Raw genomic sequence first — 23,957 nt, 5'->3', positions numbered from 1 at the left:
TCAGAACAGGAGCTCCATACCCACTGAAATGAAGCACAGAATAAAAGTTAAACTCTAAAACATCTAGTATAATGAAAGCAATACATTTCTTTAGTCTTTTCTTGCTTTAGAACTTTCTCCACATGGTGGAAATGCTTTTTTAATCTGGAGCTTGAAAAGTCTTTTGCCTGATCCTCATTCAAGTACATATTTATGATTATCATCAAATAATAATAAAAAATTCTTATTATGGACTCCTAAATAGCAGCAACAGAATATATGAAATAACTGATCTAAATATAAGATATTAATTCTAACAAATATTGTAGCAAATCTCAGTATTATCAATAATTTTACATTTGTATAGCACACAATGCAGGCATCTAAAACAAGCTGGTAGGAAAGCTTTGTATTATCACTTTAGTGGCAGTTTCATTTACATCTTCCTCTTCTTTTGTGCCTTTAATGTCTTCATATTCTACCACTTTTTATCCTAATGTAATCATTTAAATCAAAGAATATTTAAGATATAGCTCTCCACCTAATATTTGAAACACTACATCCCAAATGCTTGGATATAGCATATGTAAAGAAAACCAACTATAAATAAATGAACTACAGACTTTTTTTTAGTTTTATTTTTCAAAACAGACATATTTTCAAAGCCTGTATCTTTTTTAGTCAATTAACAGGCAAGGGCACGCATGAGCTTCTGCAGAAACTCATCATCACTCATGCTGTTACTAGCAAACTTCTTGATATGATTTTGGTATGTGCCAAGAAGTCCTGCGGTTCATATGGACAGCACGCACTGGAGACTTCTGTCAGTAGGCATGAGGCTATCTTTTTTAGGAAGAGAGTTTAGTTCTAAACCCAAAATCTACTCTGGGCCACTTGCCCTCAAGGCCTTGGCCTGTTTCATTTACTGATACAGATGTGGCCTGGAACACAAAATGTACTACAAAAAGTACACAGTTGTGTTGGGTACCTTATCCCACAAAAAAAAAAACAAAAAACCAAAACCAAAAACAAACATCTCACTTAATGCTGAAAAAAAAAGAAAATTCCCTAACAGGAAAAGAAAAGCCCAAACAAACCAGCTATTGAGATAAATGTGCACTTAGAAATTGCTAAAGCTACACTCCAAAACCAGCTTTTCCAATATGTCCCCAAGATCTATATTGTACTATTTTAGGTAATAGCTCCTTGCAATGAAAATCTATATTACAACAGAAGGTATTCATCATAACTTTATTTTCGGTTCATTTGAAGTCAAACTCTAGGTGACATAGGCTTCTGTCACCCACAGTGAGGAATGAGAAGAGAAATGGAAAGTTAAATAGGATTAAATGAAATCTCCAAGAGGCTGAACTACTTTTTCAAGGGCTCAACTTAGCAATTCCACGTGTTGTGTGCTTAGGTTACCTTTAACCATTCTGGGAAAAAAAAACAAAACAAAACAAAACACAACAAAAAAACCAACACATGTATGAAATAACACTAATCCAGATAACCAGATAACCAAAATGATGCACATCACTTTGAATGCTGAGTTAAGCATGACTCTCAAAGTCTCAGCACCTTTCTCTCAGAGTGACCTCCTGTTATCTTAATTATGATTAAGATGACACCCTTTTTTGGAGGAAAAAAAAAAAGATAAGCATTGCAATAAGATTATTTTTTTTAATGAAATTATCCTTATTTACAACTTCTTCTGGTTCTCATTTCTTAAGCAGTCAGGGATCGGTGCTGGGACTGGTCTTGCTTAACATCTTTGTCTCTGACATGGACAGTGGGAATGAGGGCACCCTCAGCAGGTTTGTGGATGACACCAAGCTGTGTGGTTTGGTTGATACGCTGGAGGGAAGGAATGCCATCCAGAGGGACCTCAACGAACTTGTGAGGTGGGCTGATGCCAACCTCATGAAGTTTAACCATGCCAAGTGCAACGTCCTACACCTGGGTCGGAGCAATCCCAGGCACAGCTACAGGTTGGGCAGAGAAGAGATTCAGAGCAGCCCTGTGGAGAAGGACTTGGGGGTGCTGGTCGATGAGAAAATGAACATGAGCCAGCTTCAGCGTGCGCTTGCAGCCCAGAACGCCAACTGTATCCATCAAAAGGAGCGTGACCAGCAGGTTGAAGGAGGTGATCCTGCCCCTCTGCTCTGCTCTTGTGAGACCTCACCTGGAGTATTGTGTGCAGTTCTGGTGTCCTCAACATAAAAAGGACATGGAACTGTTGGAACAAGTCCAGAGAAGGGCCACGAGGATGATCAGGGGACGGGAGCACCTCCCGTATGAAGACAGGCTGAGGAAGTTGGGGCTGTTCAGGCTGGAGAAGAGAAGGCTGCGTGGAGACCTCATAGCAGCCTTCCAGTATCTGAAGGGGGCCTATAGGGATGCTGTGGAGGGACTCTTCATTAGGGACTGTAGTGACAGGACAAGGGGTAATGGGTTAAAACTTAAACAGGGGAAGTTTAGATTGGATATAAGGAAGAAGGTCTTTCCTGTTAGGGTGGTGAGGCACTGGAATAGGTTGCCCAGAGAGGTTGTGAATGTTCCATCCCTGGCAGTGTTCAAGACCAGGTTGGATGAGGCCTTGGGTGAGATGGTTTAGAGTGAGGTGTCCCTGCCCATGGCAGGGGGTTTGGAACTTGATGATCTTAAAGTCCTTTCCAATCCTAACTATTCTAAGATTCTATGAAAGAAAAGGATATATCCATTAAATCAAGAAAGATAACATCTCTTATTCCCTCCACCTATCTTGAAAATTTGAATATTTCAGGAAAACTCAGAGATAAAAGAATATTTCCATACAGTCTCATCTTCCTTAATGAAGTTTGGCTACCTGGAAAATCAGGCAAAGAAAACAAAGCTTTTACACCCTTTCAATTATTTTTAAAATATTTTCTTTTCATTTCCAACAAATTCTGTTTATGGTGATACATTAACGTCTAACAGGTAACCTTGCTCATTCACCGTTAAGACTTCTATGTGTAGCATCCCATATTTCTCCAACGGACAAATATTCACGCACACACAGAGCCTACCTCCATTCATTGGTATATGAATGCTTATCTCCTGCACTTTCCATAGTTGTCTGCAGAAGCATTGCTTTCCTAGTGTTTTTTAAAAGCATGGCGTTTAGCTATTATGCCAAAAGCTAGTCAGTACATTCAGCTCCCCTGTTCTCCTTAGTGGCCTGGGAAGTCCACATGAGTAACAAGAAGTCTGCATGATGCAGTGGAATTCTTCTCTCAGCGTAGATCAAGGCAGAGAGGGGGCCTTGCAGGTAGCAGACGTTTGTACCACATTGTAGTGCTGTCTCTCTTTCACACAGGCTTGCGTTTAAAACTAACCATCTACACCGGAAACTCATCATGCCATGTTGTAAATCGCTGTGGTTTAAGTCTTACCCGGTAGTTTGGTTAGTAAGACTAGGCCCCATATTTGGGCCAACTCCTGATCCTTTTCAAAACAGCACAGTTCAGGAAAGGATTTGGCTCTTTGCCAGCCACTATTATTCTATTTGAATTGTACAAAGTGCATCGATACCACTGAATTTTCAAAAATCACTAATGAGGAAAATATAATGCATTAAAAAAAAAGCAAAAGTTAAGCTTCCAGGTTCATTCTGTCTTTTGGTTTCTGAATTCATATATTGAAATATATTTTTTCTTCTACAGATAAGAAGCTCTCCTTTTCCTTTTAAATGACAGCTGTGTTTTCACACAATCATGTGGTTCTGGGGTCAGTGATTCTAAGAGAGAATCCCAACAAATTATGTAAAATATTTACTAAAAATCAAGAGATTTGACAGCACAACACAGTGCTCACAACATTGTAGCTGCTGAGTTCTTCCCTTACTTCATCATGCACATACATTCTAGTATAAAAGATTGAAATGCCATGGGCTTGGTTTCCCCTTTTTCACCAGAACCCAGGAGATGACAACTGGGCAACTTGCTAAGCAGTAAGAATATTTGTTGCAACCTCTTACCTGAAACACATAATTTGTTAGAAGAATACAGTCTCCTACGTCTTCCTGCTCATAGACACATTCCGATGACCTATGTGCTTTCAGTATCAAGGGGGTGTAACTTTTTCATCAGAAGCTTTCCTTCCTGTCTAACCGGTTTACTGTGGCAATGATTCTTTCCCATGTCTTCCTTGAGGGAAATTTCAAACAGCAGTAAATTAAAAGGTAACACCTTATCTGCTCTCTTTCTCAATTTGGGAACTCAACCTTTCTTTTTTTTTTCTTTCCCCTAAATGGTGGTAGATGATCTCACGCTTTCAGTACAAGTATCAAACATGCTTAAAATAACACAACAACTTGTCTAAAGGAAAGACTTGCCTCTTCGAAAGACTTGTGCACCAGAACAGGATTCAGAAATTTTACTCCATCTTCATTCAACTTCCATCTCTCTGCACTGGTGGTGCATGCTCTGAAAAGAACTCCTAGGTCTGCTCACCGGAGAAGGGGATCGTACAAATCCTGCAGGGCAGAGGCCTCCTGGCTTTGGCCCCTCAGTACGCAGAGCCAGAACAGTCTAATGGAAGAAGAACCTCTCTATGCTGGGGCATTTCTCAAAGACTGGTGAAGCCCTACCCCTCTGCAAAAGGCCTGCTGGGGAGCTGGAGTAAATACAGCACTGTTCACAAACATCTTCCCAGACCTTAAGGAGCCCAAGACCCTCCATAAAAGGGAGCAACAAAGTGTGCTCCAGGCACAAGGCAAAGAGGATTCCCACAGGGACCATCTGCTTTCACATTTCATACCATTCCTTAAAAAGGTATAAATTGCTCCACTGAGCTATTCAGAATTTACACAAAATCCCAATCCTGGTCTACTCCAAGGTTGTTACAGAGAAGAAAAAAATATCCTCACAAATAGCAAAGGAGTCAGTATTAACAAAACAATATTTCAGATATAAAAAGCCACACAGTAAAACTGAACAGATTAGGATAAAGCATTTCAAGTTAATAATTAATCTCAGATATATCTGATAAACTAAATGAAGCAATAAGTTGACAAAGCATTACTGGGAAAACTCTGCCCTTCAAAGTACAGCAAAAAGCTGTCAGTGATGTCATTGTGATTTAAAAGCAGTTAGCCAAGGACAAAATTTATTTCAATTGATGAAGGGTGATGCATTTTTTCCCATCTATTCTCTAACCCTCAAAATGTCAACTTGCTCCACAAACTCTTTGGTGGCATTTGTGCTGAACTGTAGTTGTTACCAGTGATTATTGTGAAGCAATCCTGAAAGAAAGGAACACACCAGTTTTAGGAGCTGTCATTTCAGAGTTTATGGCAGTGTGATATTGTTTCATCTCACAGAGACTGGACACAGTAAAAGGAGGAAGATCAAGAAAATAGAGGAAATATGAGTGGGAAGAGCTCGTATTCCCAAGCAAACAAACAAGGCTATATTCCTAATATGAACTGTGCTAGGACATGGTTATGAAGGTTTTTCTTGGGAAACTGAACATTTTCAGAATTTTATTAGGCTTTTAAGATGTCCACTATTTTTCTGTTTCCCACCGAAGTAGTAGGTAGGGAACTGCTGAGTCACTTTCTACTCTAATTCCTCCTGGAACTACCAAGAATTGTCTCCTCCTCTTTTGCTGGCATGTGGGACAAAATCTCTGGAGACAAAGGAAACTGGATACTCTCTGAGATACCTCCTTTCCTTCTGTTAGATACTCTCACTGCTCCACCAACTGTCAGAAGCCTACATCTCACTCAGATTAAATAAGAATCATATATTCAATTTAACCATATGTGAGTGTGCTCATACAAGCTAGGTCTGATAATTCTGTCCCCATGGATTACTATTTTGCTAGCTCTTTACATCCAGCTTTTTATCAGACCTACCTTGTACAAGGTCAGATACAAAGCTGCATGTAAAGAGCTATCAAAATAGTCACTCTAACACACGCCAAGATGAAACACAGCATCTTCAGCAGGTTTTTGCTCTCAGTGTTGGTTCACTCACTGTCTGGATCTTTCCCAAATCACGCCCTTGCACTCGAAGCCTTGAGGCTTCGGGTAATAACAGGCTTGCAAAGGAAATGCAACAAAGTGTTTCAGCAATCCGTGGGGCCAGGAAACTAGCTAAACGGTGAGCTAGTGAGGAAACTGCTCCATTTCGTAAGAGCCAGCCGTCTGTGATACTATTCCTCCAGTGCCACCTACTGTCATTTCCCCAGAACTGTCAGGAAAGGACTAGCACATCGGAAATTAATAAACTTTATGTTCGGCTGCAGGGAATGTCATCGTATCTATCATCATCACTAACAAACACCGCTGTCAAAGTCGCTCTTGATGGGAGTGATTGATGATTGTTGAGATCCTCCTTGAAAACTCTGTGATACTACCTCTCTCACATCAGCGCTCCGAAGTACTGCTGCACCAAGGCAGTAACAAGGTATCAGTAAAATTACGCAGGTACAACAGGGTGTTTACATGTGCTGGTAAAGACAAATGTTGCGATTTTGTTGCACTTAAGAATCAGATGAACACGAATTCTGGTTTAAAAAAAAAAAAAAGTTCAGATCTGTTGTGGGGTTTTGTTTTTTTTTTCTGTTCAGGGATTTTTTGGTTGGTGGTTTCTTTGTGTCATTTTGTTTCGTTTTGCTTTGTTTTGGGAGCATTGGTTATTTTGTCGTTTTGTGGTTTTTTTTCTGTATTACAGCTCCTTATTTTTTTCTCACTTAGAATCTTCATCAAGCAGGGACTGTGTCCTCTCACCAGTTTAGTAAAACTCAGCAGATTTAGATGCTGCCAGGCAAAGAAACTAAAAGTTGCAACAAACACAATACAGTAGTTGAGTCATTGTCAAATGATTCATCAGTAAAGATGACATTTGTTCTAAAGGGCAAGAAGTACTTTTCAACCCTAAAAACAGTCCTAACCCACTGTTTACTCACACAGAACAAGTCAGGGAAAGGACAAAGAGGGAAGAAGGAAGGCGGGGGGGGGGGGGGGAGGGGAGAAGCAAAGTTACACTTTTCTAAGAAAAAGACAAAAGGAAATATTTTGGTTTACTTCAAAAACATTTTCACAGGCTCTGCTTACACCTACATGTAATATACATTACTAACTTACCAACACCCTCCTGAGGCTTGAAATATGTTATTGTGAAAGAGCAACCTCCACAGCCTGCATGCACTGACTGCAAAGCTAGCCATGACTAAATGCAGACTATGGATTTTAATCTCTCCTTTTATTTGAACATCTTTTGTACTTTGATCCTCTGAAGGGAACAGCACACTTTAGCAGTTGTTTCTGGAAGAAACAATCCAGCTTTAAAAAAATCAAATTGCTGAGAAAATTAAGTGTTGAAATGAAGCAACTATCACAACTACCTTAAAATCTAGAATTAAATAAGACAGGTGGATTTTTATTTGTATACATATATACCCACTCTGATATATGTAGGCTTACATATAAATATATGTACGTAAATATACGTGTGTGCATACATGCATATATATGTTTATAATTGTATGTTTATAAAGAGCTCTCTATAAAAGCCTAATATGTGTATACATATGTATAAATGCTTAATAAACACTAAGTGACCCAAGAAAAGAGCTTAAACACCTCAGAAAAGAAGTCAAGCCACAAGTTTCAGCTGAGTCAAACATCCCAAAGCTGAAAAGTACTTCAAGGCAAACCTTTTGTTCGCAAGGCTTTGTACGTTTCAATTTGCACTGGTTTATTCCATTTCTCTTACCTTCTGTGATTTTCTCCACTGTTTTCTTATGCCACTCTTCGTCTCCCCAGTCCAGTGTGCCCGCTGAATGGCTTTCTGTGAAATTCAGCTTTGTCATTCCAGTGTATTCAATAGGGTTTGTTGACTTTCCAGAAATTGTTCATATCACAGACTGTACAAATATAAAAACACAGCCTTGTGATACTAGCACACTGTTAAGACAAACTGCACAGCCAACTACAGCAGGCTTTTTCCCATGGAAAATTTAATCATGGTAACCACCATTCCTAAGACCTTCCTTCCACTGCAGCTCATAGTGCATAGGGCTCTACAGGATTGCTAGAGCAAAAACAGAGAACACCCCAAAGCACAGAGCTCAACCACTCCAGCAGAACTCATCTGGGGTGCCAGAGCCAGGGTGACTTCACTATATTAGCCTGGCCATGCTGTCTCAAGGAGCTGAGCTGTCAATACTATGATTGCCTTGACGAGAACCCAACTTAAATATTACTTTTAATTCAACTCCTAAGTGACCTATACAATAAGGCAGTAGAAATAGTAATAAAAGACCCATTGCACTCCTTGTAAGGTTCTGCTGTGAGCAGACCTTTAATTCACATAACATGTCAGCTCAGTGGTTGTTTAGTATTCACATGAACTCGTAGAACTGAGTCCTTTCTTTCCTCTTATTGACACCACAGGTACCTTCAGTGAAATTATAAAACTTTATACCAGGTTTATACTCTAAGTCAATACATATGATACTATAACCTAGTATGAACTGTAAACCTAGTACAACATCTGAATCAGCTCTACTGTCTTTATCAAAGAAAACAAATTAATAACTGCTTAAGCATAAAAATGTAGGCATCTAAAGCCAAAACAGTAGCTTGCTTACACAGAATTAATCTTGTCTCCATTTGCCCTTCCACAAGAATGTTCTGCTTACATTTTCAAGTGTACATATTGTAGTGCTAGATCTCAAATAATGCAATGTCTTGGTTTTTTCCTGGCTTCCTGAACATGGGTAGGTTCTTACATCTTTCTTCAGACTTGAATTTTAGTGTCATAATTGCTCACAGTACAACTGAAACATTTGTTTATTAAAAAAAAAAAAAACTTTTATGACAAAAATATATTCCATTGGTGTATGAAGACAGGCTGAAAAAGCTGGGGCTGTTCAGCCTGGAGAAGAGAAGGCTGCGTGGAGACCTCATAGCAGCCTTCCAGTAACTGAAGGGGGCCTATAAGGATGCTGGGGAGGGACTCTTCATTAGGGACTGTAGTGACAGGACAAGGGGTAACGGGTTAAAACTTAAACAGGGGAAGTTTAGATTGGATATAAGGAGGAAATTCTTTCCTGTAAGGGTGGTGAGGCACTGAACTGGGTTGCCCACGGAAGTTGTGAATGCTCCATCTCTGGCAGTGTTCAAGGCCAGGTTGGATGAAGCCTTGGGTGCCATGGTTTAGTGTGAGGTGTCCCTGCTCATGGCAAGAGGGTTGGAACTGGATGATCTTAAGGTCCTTTCCAAACCTAACTATTCTATGATTGTATATACATATTTTTTTAAACCAAGAGTACAGCATTCCTTATACACAATCCAGGATATAAAGCATCTGCTTATATAGCTAATTTGGCTGCATACTTAGGCTGCTTATACATGGCAGGAAAGCATTCAGTACTGTCTTTATTAAAACTTTAACTGCAGCATGAAAGCCAACAATAATTTACTTGAGTTTTCACATAAACAATTCAAAGGGACTGCTTACCTGCAATAAAATGTATTTCTGCAAACGGCTATGTGGAAATTAAGTTCACAGCAGTCCTCCACCATGACTAGACTTGACCATGAATGAATGGCTGGCAAAGAGATACTTGCAGCACTGAGAATCCAGCTTCATCTATCACCCCAAAGTACCTTCCCCATCAATGGTACCAACACAGATTATTCTTGCAATAGCAACGGGTCTCTGCTGCTTCAGGTCCTACAATAACCTGCTAGTTTTGCTAATGATGTTTTTGTATTTATGAACAACGGGACCAACAAGGAAGACCCTGTTCACTGGACCTGTAGATTAAATGGGTGAGATGCACCTACTGGGGATGGGCTGAATAATCACATTGTAGCACTTCTGCAGTAATAAAAGTACACTCATCCATTGCAGTAGCTATGATTTTGATTTCTGTTTTGCTTTACATTATTTTGGGCAGCCCAGACAACCCTTATTGTTTCTGATCCTCTGGCCTTTCCACTTTGCTCTGTCTTCCTCTCACATGCAGGAATAAATTGATCCCAAGAAAGGAGTCAGCAGCAAATGGCTTTGCATCACAGATGAACCGCTGCACATGTACAACTGGGGAGGAACTGCAAGGACGAGGCGTGGAGGGCATGAGAAAATTGTCCTGAAGTAGGGATACTTCAAGGTAAGATGGAGGAGAAGGAGTTTGTATCCATGCACAATAAACCTCTACAGGTAGCTGCCACCTTCAAGGGACAAGCACTGGGTTAGGAAGAGAGGGAAGCAAGAGAGTCCTCTACTCATCTCCATCCACCCACCAACCCATGAAAACCCCTTATTTAAGAAGTTCGATAGTCTCTACATGGACAGTAATTTCCTGGTACTTTTGGGAGGGGGTTGGAGGATAACTCCTATAAAAAAAACATGTAGTGCCATCCATCACCATGGCCTACAAGATGGCCAAAACCACCATGAACTGATGACATGAATGCACATAGGGAGAGACACACTTTTTACCACAGTTGCTGGGGAAAGTGAAAAAAAAAACAAACAAACCAGGAAGCTTTGGGGTTAGGTACATTCCCTGCATTCAGCAGTGATGTCTTGTCACCCTTCCCTACCAGCCTATGTCTAGCTTACTTTGCTCTCCTTTGAAGTTCATGCAAAATAAGAAACCTCAGCTTAGAAGTTTCAGACTGATGGTGGTGACAAAGAGATACATCACAAGCAGCACAATCATCTCCCTTCTTTCCCAAGGATGTGCTGAACTTACCAGCTTCATCTGAACACCAGACTGCTCCTTCCAGTTCTAGCAGCATTAGTGTGGGAACTGTCCTGATGAAAGCTCCAAGCCCGGACACCTGACTGCAGACCTGCAGCATTTAGGTCAAACATGAGCCTCACGTATGCCTAAAAGCAAATGAATACAGAACTCACTGTCATTTCAGTTTTAATTAAGGGCTGGTTGGGGTTTTTTTTGGAGGAGGAGGGGACAGGGGTTTCAGAAAGTAAGACAGAGCAACTTGACCCTACAGCTTGTGAGCCTAAAAAAAGAAAACCAAGAAAATTTAAATACACCTGACATTCAGGTGCTGAGGTGTCGTCTCAGAAGGCTGTACTGCAGGCCTCCAGGATATGGTCTAAAATAAGATATCACGTTGAACCGCAGTAACATGCCCTTCCTTTGAGGCCTAGAGTCACAGCATGTTACAATCAGTGGATAGAAAAAAGCCTCTATATTGGAATTTGAGAACATAAACATGGTTTATATTAAAATAAACCTTATCCACAGAACTCCTTGAACATCTGCGCTTACTTCTGACTGCCTTAATTAACCATGTCATGCCTACATTATAGCAGCAAGTCCAGAAAAATTCCAGACATCCTATAGTGAATCTGAAACCCACCCAATACATTGTCCATGTCTGCTGCAGACTAGAAATATTTATCTCATTCTTCGCTTGGTTGATCTACTTTTATATCCTTGATTCAAATGAAGTTATGCAAACTTATGTTTGCTATCAGGCTATGAAGAAGCCTATTGTAACTAGGATATGGTTTTCTTAGATGTAAATGCACATGCAAAATAGAAAGAGCTTTGATATTGAGATTTTTTTCCCCTGAGGTTCAAGTATTTTATCATTTTAATAATATTCCATTTTTTTATTGCACTCATTTTTAAAACATCTTTTTTATTAGCTCCGAGTATTATAATTCCTTCAAAATTCCTCTGGAGGGCACTATTACCATAACTATACAATTAGCTACAGACGGCTGTAATAGAGATAAACACTAAATAGCCTTGTTGGCAGGAGGCAGAGTATCTTTTAACCAAGACGGCTTCTTTACTGCTGCCTGGGTATTTAGTCTGCTTTAGAAAACATGTAAAATCTTAGCTGCAAAGAGAAAGTAGAAATCATTACTGTAGAGGTTTGTCTTGCAAAAAGGTGGTGTGGGGGTTTGGTTGTTTTTTTCAGTCATCATCTTTGTTAGCAAGTACTAGAATATGACATATCCTCCAAAGGTTTTGCAAAAGTGATATTCCCACGGCACAGCATGGTTTGTGACAATTCAGGTGGGAAGGGATGGATCCTCTCCAACATAAAGAGAGGGAAGGATACTACTTTGGAGCTAGGGAAGAGATTGTGACATTCCAGGGTTTCCTTAGTAGCTGTGCAGGTTTTTTTTCAGAACTGAGAAGGAAACTAGAAGTGATTCTCACAGTTCACAGGAACTTTTTTAAAAACAGGATAAACTCATGAAAACTTGAAAAGCTTAACTTGAAAGCCAATTTGCAAAAATAATCTCGTCGCCCCCTTGTGATCATGCAAGTATATAGCAAGATCATTTTATCTGAGTTCTGTGTAATTTTGTAAGGTAAACAACAGGTGAACTGCAATCCTCAGAGTCCAGGTTTTGGGATTGTTTTTTTCCCCACACTCCCCTGCATCTTCTTGTAAACATCACAATTATGTAAAAAAAGTATTTTCCTTACTTTGATTTTACCATTTCCTTGTTTTTTCTCAATTTATGACTTGCACATGTAGTTGTTCCATCTGTTTTCCAATTAGACTAGGAATTATTTGAGTAAGTGCAATACTTGTGTGAGATTTCTATAGCAAGTAGCATAGCAATATAGAAAAAAAGATGATACTGATATAATGTGGTTTTTATTTAAGCCATCAGGCAAAGAAAATAAAAGGGATGGGTATATTTCAGTTATGACAAATCATAGATAAACTGATATTACTGAGAAAGAATTGGCACATACAAATATAATAAAAACTATCAGAATAAAAATAAATGAAGGTTTTGAATTAACTTACTGTGAACTTCAATTTGGATCTGCATTCGTATTTTCATTACTAAAGATTATCCTTGCTCCTTTTCATTGATCTTTTTACCATTTCAACCTGAATTCTCTGTTACTATCACCTAATTCAAAGGTAATTCAGACACTTGTGTTTTATTTCAGGATTTTTCCTTCTTCTTAACATCTATATCACTACACCGAACCTCTCACAAACGCTCCTCCTAATCACTGGCCTTCAATAGCAATTGAAGCATCTTGGTTTAGATGAAAAGATTTTTAAAAAAAAACCATAAAAACAAATGACATGAACTTTTCAAATAGATGTAAGAGGGAGGAAAAAAAAAAATGACAGGTCAGATTTTGGGTATACCAACCTTGACATTGTCCTTTTAAAGTACTCCCCAGGCAGCTTTAACTTTAGCAACGAGCACTCAAGCAGCCGCTCACCCTAGGGCCCAGTCAGCTTGGCAGGATGACAGAGGTCAGCATTTCACATGAATGAACAATTTCTCCAACATATAAGGCAAGTATTCAGCTCCCTGGTTCTCTTTTCACCTGTCCTTTAAAGTTTAAATCAAGACTATTGTAAGTCCTGTGCTCAATGCAATGAAAATCCCTGTTAATCCTTTGAACCCTTATGATGAGAAGTGATACCCTTACAATTTTAAACTAAACTTTAAACTCAATCATATGAAATGAATATGAAAAAGTCTTGCTGTCCTTGCAGTGTTCAAAGTTTGTGGACATGATGGGGGCAAGTGGGAGCAGTACTTTAACCAAATTCACTTTTTTGATTAATATATTTCTTTCTGCTTTGAATGTGACTGGCACTTACATGCAAAGTATTATTTATTGGGTGGGAGAGGGACTCTCCATACAGGGTTCAGGAAAATGCTATACAGAACTTGCTGTGAGGCCAAATAAAAAGGACTACAGTAAAACAAAGCCTTTTTAGTGAGTCCTAATCAAAGCAGTAGGCAATACACATGTATTTTAGTAAACAGAGAGGGGTCAGGATTAAAGTGATCACAAATCTACAAGCTATAATCAAACAGCTAGATCTTCAGTCTAAAAACCAAAAGAACGCACCTTTCTTGTTATTAGTTGGGTGGCTTGAACAGGCATGGAAGCTCAGTTATCCACCCAGGTTCTGACAATTCTGAGAATGCACCTGTGTGACTTTGGTTCAAGCACACTGTCAAAGGAAATTGGGATGGAGAAAGCAGATGTAAGCCTGGATAAGGAAACCTGAATTGGCTTTGCTGTACTGTTAGATAGCCAGCTAACTTCTGTGTTCAGATTGGATTTCTCTGGGTTAGGCTGGGATTCTGCTTTAAACTGGTGGATGATTTTTATGAAAATAAGCCCATCAGAAACAAGTCTCTGGGCAGCTATAAAACATAAAATAACTATTTAGCAAGATTTGATTAAGACACATTAGATAGATTAAGGCAGCTGAAAAAATAGTAAGAGTGAAGTTTGAAATTTATTAACTACTTTACAGCATTTAGGATGGCCATAAGATAATTCTGTGGGCCCTGGAGCCATATGTTGATGTGAGGCATCCCAAATTTCTGCATGTAAGAGCAGCACCCAGGGGACTATTAACACAGCAGAAACAATTCTGGCTGCAAAATAAACCCATACCTCCTGAGTTCCAAATTGTTTTAAGAGCAATTATGGTCACTGCTTTTGTACGCAAAAGCAGCTTTAAGCAGAGAAAATCATGGAAGGGCCATGAGACTTGAATTTATGACAGGAAAGAGTTAAGAAATTCTGAGCGTCTGACCATCCAAGTTGACTCAACCTCAGCATCTAGAAGATCATGTAAAAAGTTAAGATGCATGCAGTTAATCATAAAGCTTGCACTTTCATTGCAGAAAGCACCACTTTGCCTTTTCCAGTCAGAGTAGACTATAGGCAATCACTGGATACACATTTATGTAGACATCTATACCAAAGGAAGAAACATGGAGTTATGGATAGTGCCCCTTTTAACTTACGAGAGAGAAGCTTAAGCCATCCTGCTACTGACAACGTACAGAGGTACCAGAGAACGAAGAAAACTCTGCATTGTATTTTTGTAGTTCAAGCATTTTTTATTTCTTTTAGTTGCTCTTTACCTCACATCTGAAACTATAAGCTGAAAAGAACTGCTGAAGTTCAGTTACTAATCTTTATCAGTCCCATATTGTTGAACCCTTTTGTTGTATCACTGAAACATTTGAATGAGTCAAGAGATACCCTCTTTCAGTGAGACACAGCTTGTTGAAAGAGAACTGGCATGCTCAAAACAAGGATCCCTTATAGAAACACTCTGGTTTGCTTTGAGTTTTTTTCTGAATAATATCTTTTAGAAAGTTTGCAGGAAGAATACTGGGTTTTCCAGGTCCCCCTTGTTCGTCCATTTGTCAAAAGCAAAAGCTTATGATCCATCCACATCTCTAAAGGCTGAATTGCAGCTAGAATTCCCTGGAGCCTGGCCTGAAGGGGATGTTGCTTCAGTGAATTCAATTTTCCAGAGTATTAAGAACTGAGAAAGTAAAATAGATGACAGGCACTGAGGGTGGAATTCTAGCTCCACCGGAGGTTAATGGGGCTTTCTGCCACCAACTTCAGGTAGGCCACTGCTTTGGGGAAAAGCAGAAAAATGTTTTACAAGATTTAAACATTTATTGTAGAAGGTTGAGTCTGGTAGTAAAATGTGAACAAGAATACTGACTTTGCTTGTAAAAGTCTTCAAAAGGTATGGAAGGAATGCACTACCTAAGATTGTGGTAATAGGGATATTCCACTGCAAGACTGAAAGAAATTAAGACTGTTTCTAAAAGTTGCTATTTTAAGGATATTAAGTCTTTGAAGGAGTTACCCCTAAAGCTACATTCTCCACTCAAATCTATTATGGAGGGGAAAAATGAGCCTTCTGACCAAAGTACAGATTTTTATATTCCTTTTGAGGCAGAAAGCACTTCAGCAACACAAAACAGTCGTAATCCTTGACATAATAAATACATGTTTTCCTCAGTAAAGGAACAGCACCACAGCACAACAAAAAAAAAACAACAAAAAAAACAACAGTTTCATATAATGTAATGGGGCAGCCTCACCACGAAGACCTTCCACAGCTGAACAGACAAAAAGCCACTGGAGCTGGTGACTGAAACTCTCAGTCTTTCTTTGCTCTGACATGGTCAGGGCTCCCACGAGATTTGTTGTAAATCCATTTCTGTCTCTGGACTTCCTGATGGCTCACCTCACCAGGGGAAGACTTTTAATAAACATTTGGCTCTAAAAATCTCTAAAAACGTGTCTTTAGACCTATCTTATATACTTGATCTTGTACCTAAGGGGATACGTCTTACTGTGATTCTTGTCTCTGCTTCAGGGATGGGCTTTACAGGCGTCACAGTTAATGGTGCTCTCAAACTTCACTGTAGATTTTAGGATGCTCATGTAACACATAAAAACCCCCCAACAACCTGATGTAGCTTGAGACCAATCACAAATTTATTGGAAACACATTTGGTCAGGAATTATCAACTGCTAAAACTCGTTTTGACAACTAGAAAAACAGTTTTGACATACAAGAGGTTTTTGATCCTCTGTCTTATCCTCAGAGAAGAAAAAGAGGAAAAATGCAGAAGAAGTCTGCCTTTAATTCCAACCCACATATAATTTCATTGGTCTGAATATTTTACCTTGATCCCATTAAGATATAGGTTGTCTTAATACTACCAGATGTAACAAAGAAAGGAAATTAAGAAAGAAAAAGGGCCATAAAGCAGGCAAAGTTGTATAGCAATGGATCAAAAAATCAGGAGCAAAGGAAAGAACAGCAAATAAGGAGTGGAGCAAAAGAGATAAAGTCATCAGAGAAGGCAGCAGAGGATGGAAAAAGAAATAAGCAGAGGAAGGAAGGTATTAGCTAAAGCAGAAGTGCAGAGGAGGCAAAAAAATATTTAAGTGGAGGAGAGAGACGTCACAGAAACAGAAAACAAAGTTGTAGAGAGCAAACTGATAATTTCTGAAAACAGGATACGAAAAGGAATAAGGAAACAAAAGGAGCTGAAGCACAGAAAGAAAACAAGAAAAGACACCACTTCACCTCCAGAGGTGAATTTAATTCCAATCAGGAAGTGAACTGAGGCCTATATTGAGCTGACCAAATTCCCAGGAAATTAAGGAAAAAAATTAAAAATATTAACCTAACACCTTCCCAATCCTGTTAACTGCCATAGGTTCTGGATAACACCATTACAAGCTGCCTTTCAATGCTTTTAGGCTGTCTCTGGGCAAGCTAGATTTCTCTCTTCTGTCTTTTTGCTCCAACATTTTTGCCAACCTTTTACTTTACCTCCCTAGCTGCTTCCTGCATCCTTCTCCCATTACACTTTTTTTGCTTGCTTTTTTTCACCTTGATTTAAAAGGACAACTATAGTGAATACTTGTTTCTAACTAACAGTAGCTGACTGAAAGATGACAGCATATCCACAAAACCTAAAAAACAATTGTAAGGAAAAGAAAATGTATCAAGAATAAACAAGAAGCCAAGAAGTCAGTGCAATTCAGTATTTTCTCTTTTATACTGCCAACTCTGGGTAAACATACGCATCCACGCATCAAGTATTACAAGTTTCTCATGGGCAAAAATGTTAAAAACACTTCAAAGCATGCAGATAAACAGCCCTGATAAATTAAACTAAAACCGATTTGAGGGCTTAGCAATGCTGCCCCAGCTATGCTTGTTTAGCCCCTCAAAAGCCAATTAGCAACCAGGAAACAGCTTCCAACTCCACTAGCAGGTTTGCAAAACTGGGTCCCATTTCAACATTAAAATACTTGGCCAGAATGTAAAAATCTTACAGCCATGACTGCAACGCTTTCAAAAGCGTTGGATTTGACTCTATTGTTCCAATACCATTTAATCTGAACTTCAGCATTTCATAACAACAACAAAAAAGAAGAAAGAGGTTCAGCAAACTAAGCTGTTTTGGCAAAGCAGGCCCTTGGCAATCTTGCTGTGAAGAATGGAAAGCAAAACCAGACTCAGACCACTAATGAAGCACTTCAAGAATTAATGGTATGCAAGTGAACATGATGCTGTTAAATGCTATTCATGGGAATAACATTTCCCTGATGAACAGCCATCTTGCTGGAAAAAAGGGCAGGACCACGACACTTGCAGTTTGGGATTTTGATCTAAGCAGTGCTATACCAACTGATACACTGTACTGATGTAGCTTTATCACACTGTATTTAGTGTATGATGGGGGATGTAAGGGGCAGGAGAATAGCTAATTATAGAATCAGAGAATCAGCTAGGTTGGAAAAGAACTTTAAGATCATTAAGTCCAACCTTTAACCCAGGACTGCCAAGTCCACCACTAAACCATGCCACTAAGGGCCCCATCATTTCAAACACTGCCTTGCTTCACAGGCAGCAAGAAGAGGCCCTGACTCCCAGAAACTTTCTTCCCAGAGTAGCACACAACATGGGCGACACTCCCTGTTTCAGTGATATCTGTTATGCATTAGTACAGCTAAAACTGATGTCTTCCTATGTGAAAGCAGCTTTATAAGTGCCTGTTTCATTCCCATCATTCTCAAGGTGAACATCTCTGAATGAGATAACTGAATTTTTCAACCCAATTGCTGTTCCTAATCTTTCAAAACCAAAACCTTTTCTGAGAATATGTAACTTGCTAAATTACTTTTTTCCACCAGAAAAATTCTAAGCTCTATGATGGTTTCCTAGTCAAAACCAGAGAAAGCACACCAGGGGATGATCATGCTGAGACAGAGTGGTAATCAGCACTGCAGGCTTTTGTTCTAGGAGACTTTAAAAAGCAAATAAGAAAACAAGAGCATTTCAGCTTAGTATAGAACAACACTTTTGAAGATTTTCAGATGAAGCAAGCATTTTCTGAGAAGGAAACAAAAAAAAGGCTTGCAGCCCTGATCACTGAACTGAGGGTTAAACAGGAGAAAACTCAGGCAAGTGAAAAATTACAAGCACGATCCGTAAAATATTCTGACAGCCGGGCACAAAGTAAGCCTCGCTACTCAAAGTCCAAGAGGAGAGTCCAACTGTGCAACCAGAGCTGCTCAAATCACCTGGCAGGGATGATTCAGTAACCAAGTTTTCCCACAGAGAAAACAGGCATGCAGCACCCACTCATACTCATTTCTGTTAGTGCTGCTGAAGTGCAGCTGACCCACATGTGGCCCCTGATCTAACACTTCTTCAAAAGTAAGCTTTAAAAATATTACAGTTTTCTAGTTATACCATACCAGTGAACCATCAAAGCAATGGACAAAGGGAACTGCCGAGTATGAAAACCAATCACTGCTAAAAACTTCAATTAACTTAGAGCAATGGAGGGGTCCTTAAATGCCAGGGGTTACAGATTTTAAACTCAAGTAAACAAGATTGTTCGTAACTCCTTAATAACTACCACAACTTTATAGCCTATGATCCCCACATCATATGAAAGGAGTATCATCTCAGTATAAACTGTGTTAATCCAACCTACTGTAAACTGCTCTCAGTGATTATCAGTAGAAACAAGTATCATCTGTGCAGCTGAGCACCACACAAGGTACTCCCTTTTCTGCCAGGTTCACCTAAGGAAGTTTCTGCTTGTACATCCATATTCATAAGCAAGTAAATTCAAAATTACTACTTTCCAAGTTTGCACAAGCATGAAAACTACAAACCAAGACGTGCTCTGTAAAGTGAAAGCTATTGTGTTAGAGCAATTCTTTTGTGCATGGAAGTCTCACTGATCTTTAACAATAAGCGTGTTTACACGTATTTAAAGTGCATGTAGGTTAGATCTGGCATAGTTTTTAAAAACCCTGGTAAAAAAGAACCCATTTGAAACCAATTGTCCTCTTATTAATAGTGTTTTAAGGTTTTGTAAAACTTAATTCTTATGAGAGTTGTAATGGGAAGCAAACTCGCCAAAGCCCAGCACTGTAGAATGAAACTGATCCCCAAAAATCGCTTGCTATGGTAGAAGGAATCATCATGCTTGATAAACAAAGAGGGCACAAGTTCAGTAAAGCATTATCAGGGCACACCACCCCTGCAGCAAACACTAAGGTCAACAGCTTGGACACTTTCCTAAAAGTATGGACATTACTCAGATCTCTGCTGAAGAGGGATGAGCTGGTCCCCAGTCCAGCAATCCACTACAATAGCAAAGTAGCTCTTAGTATGCCCGGTAACACATCTGACAACAGCAAGTGTTGAGTTGCTGCCAAATTCTGTCTAAGTAAGATAAAATCAGATCCAGGAGGCTAATAAGATAAGGATCAGTGCTCTGTGTACATCCGTTCATCAGAGCACCGATTTAAGTACAAAAAAATAGAGGGTATATGGAAAAAGTAAAGGAGGAAAAGATATTTATGTTTCAGAAATTTTTTGAGAACACTGAGCAGTTACTGTCTTTATCAATATTATTTTTCTGAAGGTGTTGACTAGCATAAGGAAGAAGCTGTAAAGCCAAACTATTAATTGCCTTTTATTCAAGTCCCATTCTTCAAAAGAGTGCTTTCACAATAGCTGCAAGAGGCAAATTTATAATTGTAAACAAGACATTCTCATTCACATATTCTACATATCCTACTGTAAATTCCTTACGGCAGAGACTATTATTAATGTTAAATATATTAAAATTCATATCAAATGTCAGAAAGAAAAATAATCAGGAAGTTAATTAAACTTGTAACCAACACTGCTTTGGAAAACATTGCAAATACCTCTAAGGAAAATTCAGAGTAAAGAAGAACCTAAAGAAATTGATCAGTTGAGCAAAGAAGTTTTCAACTTGGAAATAATACTATATCCAATTTATAAGTATGAAATAATGGACTCACTGGAAAATAAAAACAACTATTTGCAAGGGACTCTGGCTTGGTTTTTACCTCTGGCTGAACCACCAAGCTCCTAGGAAGCATACTGCCAGAGCTTCTCAGTTCTTCGCCTAAGGTAACTGAAATCGTGATTGGATGTAAGCTAGCATAGGTCTTTGCCCTTTCCGTCTCTGCTAGGCCTTCTCCTCCTGTTTGTTGCTAGCTGGCTCCCAACTCTAGTCTCTACCTCCCGCCTGGAGCATTAGGTATGCACGTACTCTGGGGAAACAGATGCCACCACGTGAATGACTACAAGGACTTCCACACCTTTAGAGTGGGAATTAAGAGACCTTTGTGCACACAGGAATAATCTACAAAATCACATTTGTGAGAGAAATACAGGCTCACACTGAAACACACAACATAGATTCTTCTTACATTGGTACCTTATTAAATATACTCTGAAGAAAAAAGTCCCTATTACCAGGATAAACTGAAGCCACGATAAATTAAAAAGTCTGTCCTGTTGGCTGGCTCAAAATACACCTTTAGACACAGTTTTCGTAACTGGAATTTTTTATGAAATTTGACCATATCTATGTGTCAGTTAAGATATGTATATGCTTCAGGCAGGTTTTGAAAGCCTATTCCTATCACTAGGATTCTCGTACATCCAGATTCTATTAAAGAAATCAGTGCATATCTCATGTTACTGCTGACACTATTAAAAGCAACAGACAAGCACAGTGATGATCGTAGCATGAACACTCTCCTGAAAACAGTCAGAATGAAAGCTTTGAAGTTAACAGGAATCTTCACAGTTGTGGCATCTAGCTAATTAGTTGTGCCTAATTCATTATCTAGAGATAGCAACTTTCTCAAAAATAACAAACATCAGTAATTTTCGTTTTCTTTGTTAGTTTCAATACAGCTAGAGATTTCAGGATTTTCACAGCTAGTGAAATTATAAATTGGCCTTGGCCTTAGAAGAAAAAAAAAAAAAGTATATTTTAGGAAGACAGCAAGAAGGTTCTTTGAAGCAAATTCATTTTCATTCTAAATAATGAAAAGTTGGTATAAAAATTGTTTAAAATTTTTCTTACTTAACAGTACTTTATGAAAAATAAGCCAGGTTGGCAAGCCAAGAGCTTGAAGTGCTTTCAACCCACTGAAAAGGCTTGGTATGGATAATATACCCATATTAGTGGCCATATATCAATATATTTTTAATATTGACAATAAAACTCATCCCAGTGCTGTGGAGAATCTCTTTTTTAAAAGACAGTAGTTGTCTTTACTACTTTTTCAGTCTTTGTCATCTCTTTACTGAGATGCCATTTCCAACATACTTCTACCTCAACTAAACCCCAACAAACTGTATGAAAAGGACTAAGACTACGGAATCATTTTATTTAGGCTAAACAAACTCCTGGCAACAAAGCGTCATTTTACCTTCAGAGAAAGGCAAATTACATAAGCTCGACTTGTGAAATTCTAAAGACCACCTAAAAGTTGGCATAAGTGATGGACACTAGACAGAGCCTCAAGAGATCAGGGATCTAGTATGTGAACTTAAGTCACTTTTTCTGTGCTTCAATTCCTCCATTTGTTTGTTCCTAGAGATTGTTGATAGTGTAGACGGTTAAAATTAGAACATACATATGGGAGGCTTGGGAGAGAAAAAGAGAAGTGAGGACTTTGAGAACTTGCCTAGAAAATTCAATCACAGTTCATTAGTAACATGTAAGTGATCAAACACAAACCAAATGGTACTGGAGAGTGTACCACTCACCCATGGTAAAGAAACATTGGAGAGTCTTTACTAGTAAGAAGATTTTTCAAGAGATGAGCCTAGACACTATGCCCCATATTCATTATTGCCATTAACTATTTATAATGTAGAAGATGAAATGAAATGTCCATATTCTTTATTCTGTACACATCTTAGTTATTATCCTTACTTTACATGCATTTACTGCTTGTCCGTTCCACACACCCAAAGAATTTATCTCTAGAACTTCTTCCTATCACTGACATGTTCTTTGCCATTTATCATCTCTAATGTTTTCAGCTCCTGTTCACTTTCTTCTGAGAAATCTGGCAGTGATGCTTTTAGGCTTTTTTTTTTTTTTCACTCCCCTGCATCACTTGGGCAAGCCTGCATGCTCATGAAGTGAAATAGATTATGACAAAAAAACCTCACGTGAAGATGAAAGTTTAGGTTAAAGCACTTCTAGTTTTAATAAAAATATTACACAAACATTGCACTAGCTTCCATGTCCAGTTATATTCTGATCTCTATATGAAAAGGGATACATGTATGTTTGGATGGCATCTTTATCAATGGAGATGCGACATTACACACATTCATCAGCTTTATCTGCTTCTGCTTGGGTTTCACACATTTTGGAAAAAGATCAGAAATTGCACACACATTTGCGGAGTCTTTATGAAAATATAACATTATAGAAGTCTTCACTGGCAAGGGATGCTTTTGAGAGAAGGCTCTAACCATATTCCTCTAACAAAGAGCTTTATAATTTGTTTTTAGATACTCATAGATTTAAGTTAGGAAGATGGTGAAAGTGAAAGTTTGACAATTTAACAATCAAAATACAAGAAGCCTGTACTGGCAAGAAACTGTTTTAAGATGCAGACTGTACTCCCCCAAATGAGTTTATATGAGGATAAAATATATTTCTTCCTTATGCAGTAACAGTGATTTTCTTGTCATGTACTTTTCATTTACATCAGTGCTTCTTTATTCCCTTCTGAAGAAATGAGTTGCACTAAAAACTTCACTGTCAAATATATTTAACAATGCAAAAAATGCTTTGAGGAACTGTCGTGGTTTAAACCCAGTCAGGTAACTTGTTCACTCACTCCCAGTGAGTGGTGCCGAGCTGACAACAATCGAGGTCCGTGTCCGTCCCCCCGCCCCCGTACCGGGGTTCTCCCCTTCCCCGCTCCCGGAGGAACGGGGAGGAGGATCGAGAGAGTGCAACTCCTACGGGTTGAGACAAGAACAGTCCAGCAACAAATCGCCACCGCTACTATCAACTACAACAATGATAAGGGAAAATAACAAGGGAAGAGAATACGATACCACCGGCCAAGAAAACGAGTTCCACCCGGAAGCCCATGTCCTTCCGGGTAACTCCCAGTTACCCCTCACCCTGGGCATGACGTGCTGTGGTATGGAATACCTCCCCAGCTAGCCCGGGTCAGGTGCCCCATCTCTGCTTCCTCACAGCTTCCCCTCCTCCCTGGCAGAGCATGAGCCTCACAGAGTCCTTGGTCAGGGTAAACATCACTTAGCAACAACTGAAAACATCGGCTTCACC

Source organism: Pezoporus occidentalis, unplaced genomic scaffold (assembly GCF_034315485.1).
Source record: "Pezoporus occidentalis ecotype Australia unplaced genomic scaffold, CSIRO_AGI_Poc_V1 ctg19, whole genome shotgun sequence".
In the NCBI taxonomy this organism is placed as follows: domain Eukaryota; kingdom Metazoa; phylum Chordata; class Aves; order Psittaciformes; family Psittacidae; genus Pezoporus; species Pezoporus occidentalis.
The sequence above is the reverse complement of the archived record's forward strand: the minus strand, read 5'-3'. Positions refer to the sequence as shown.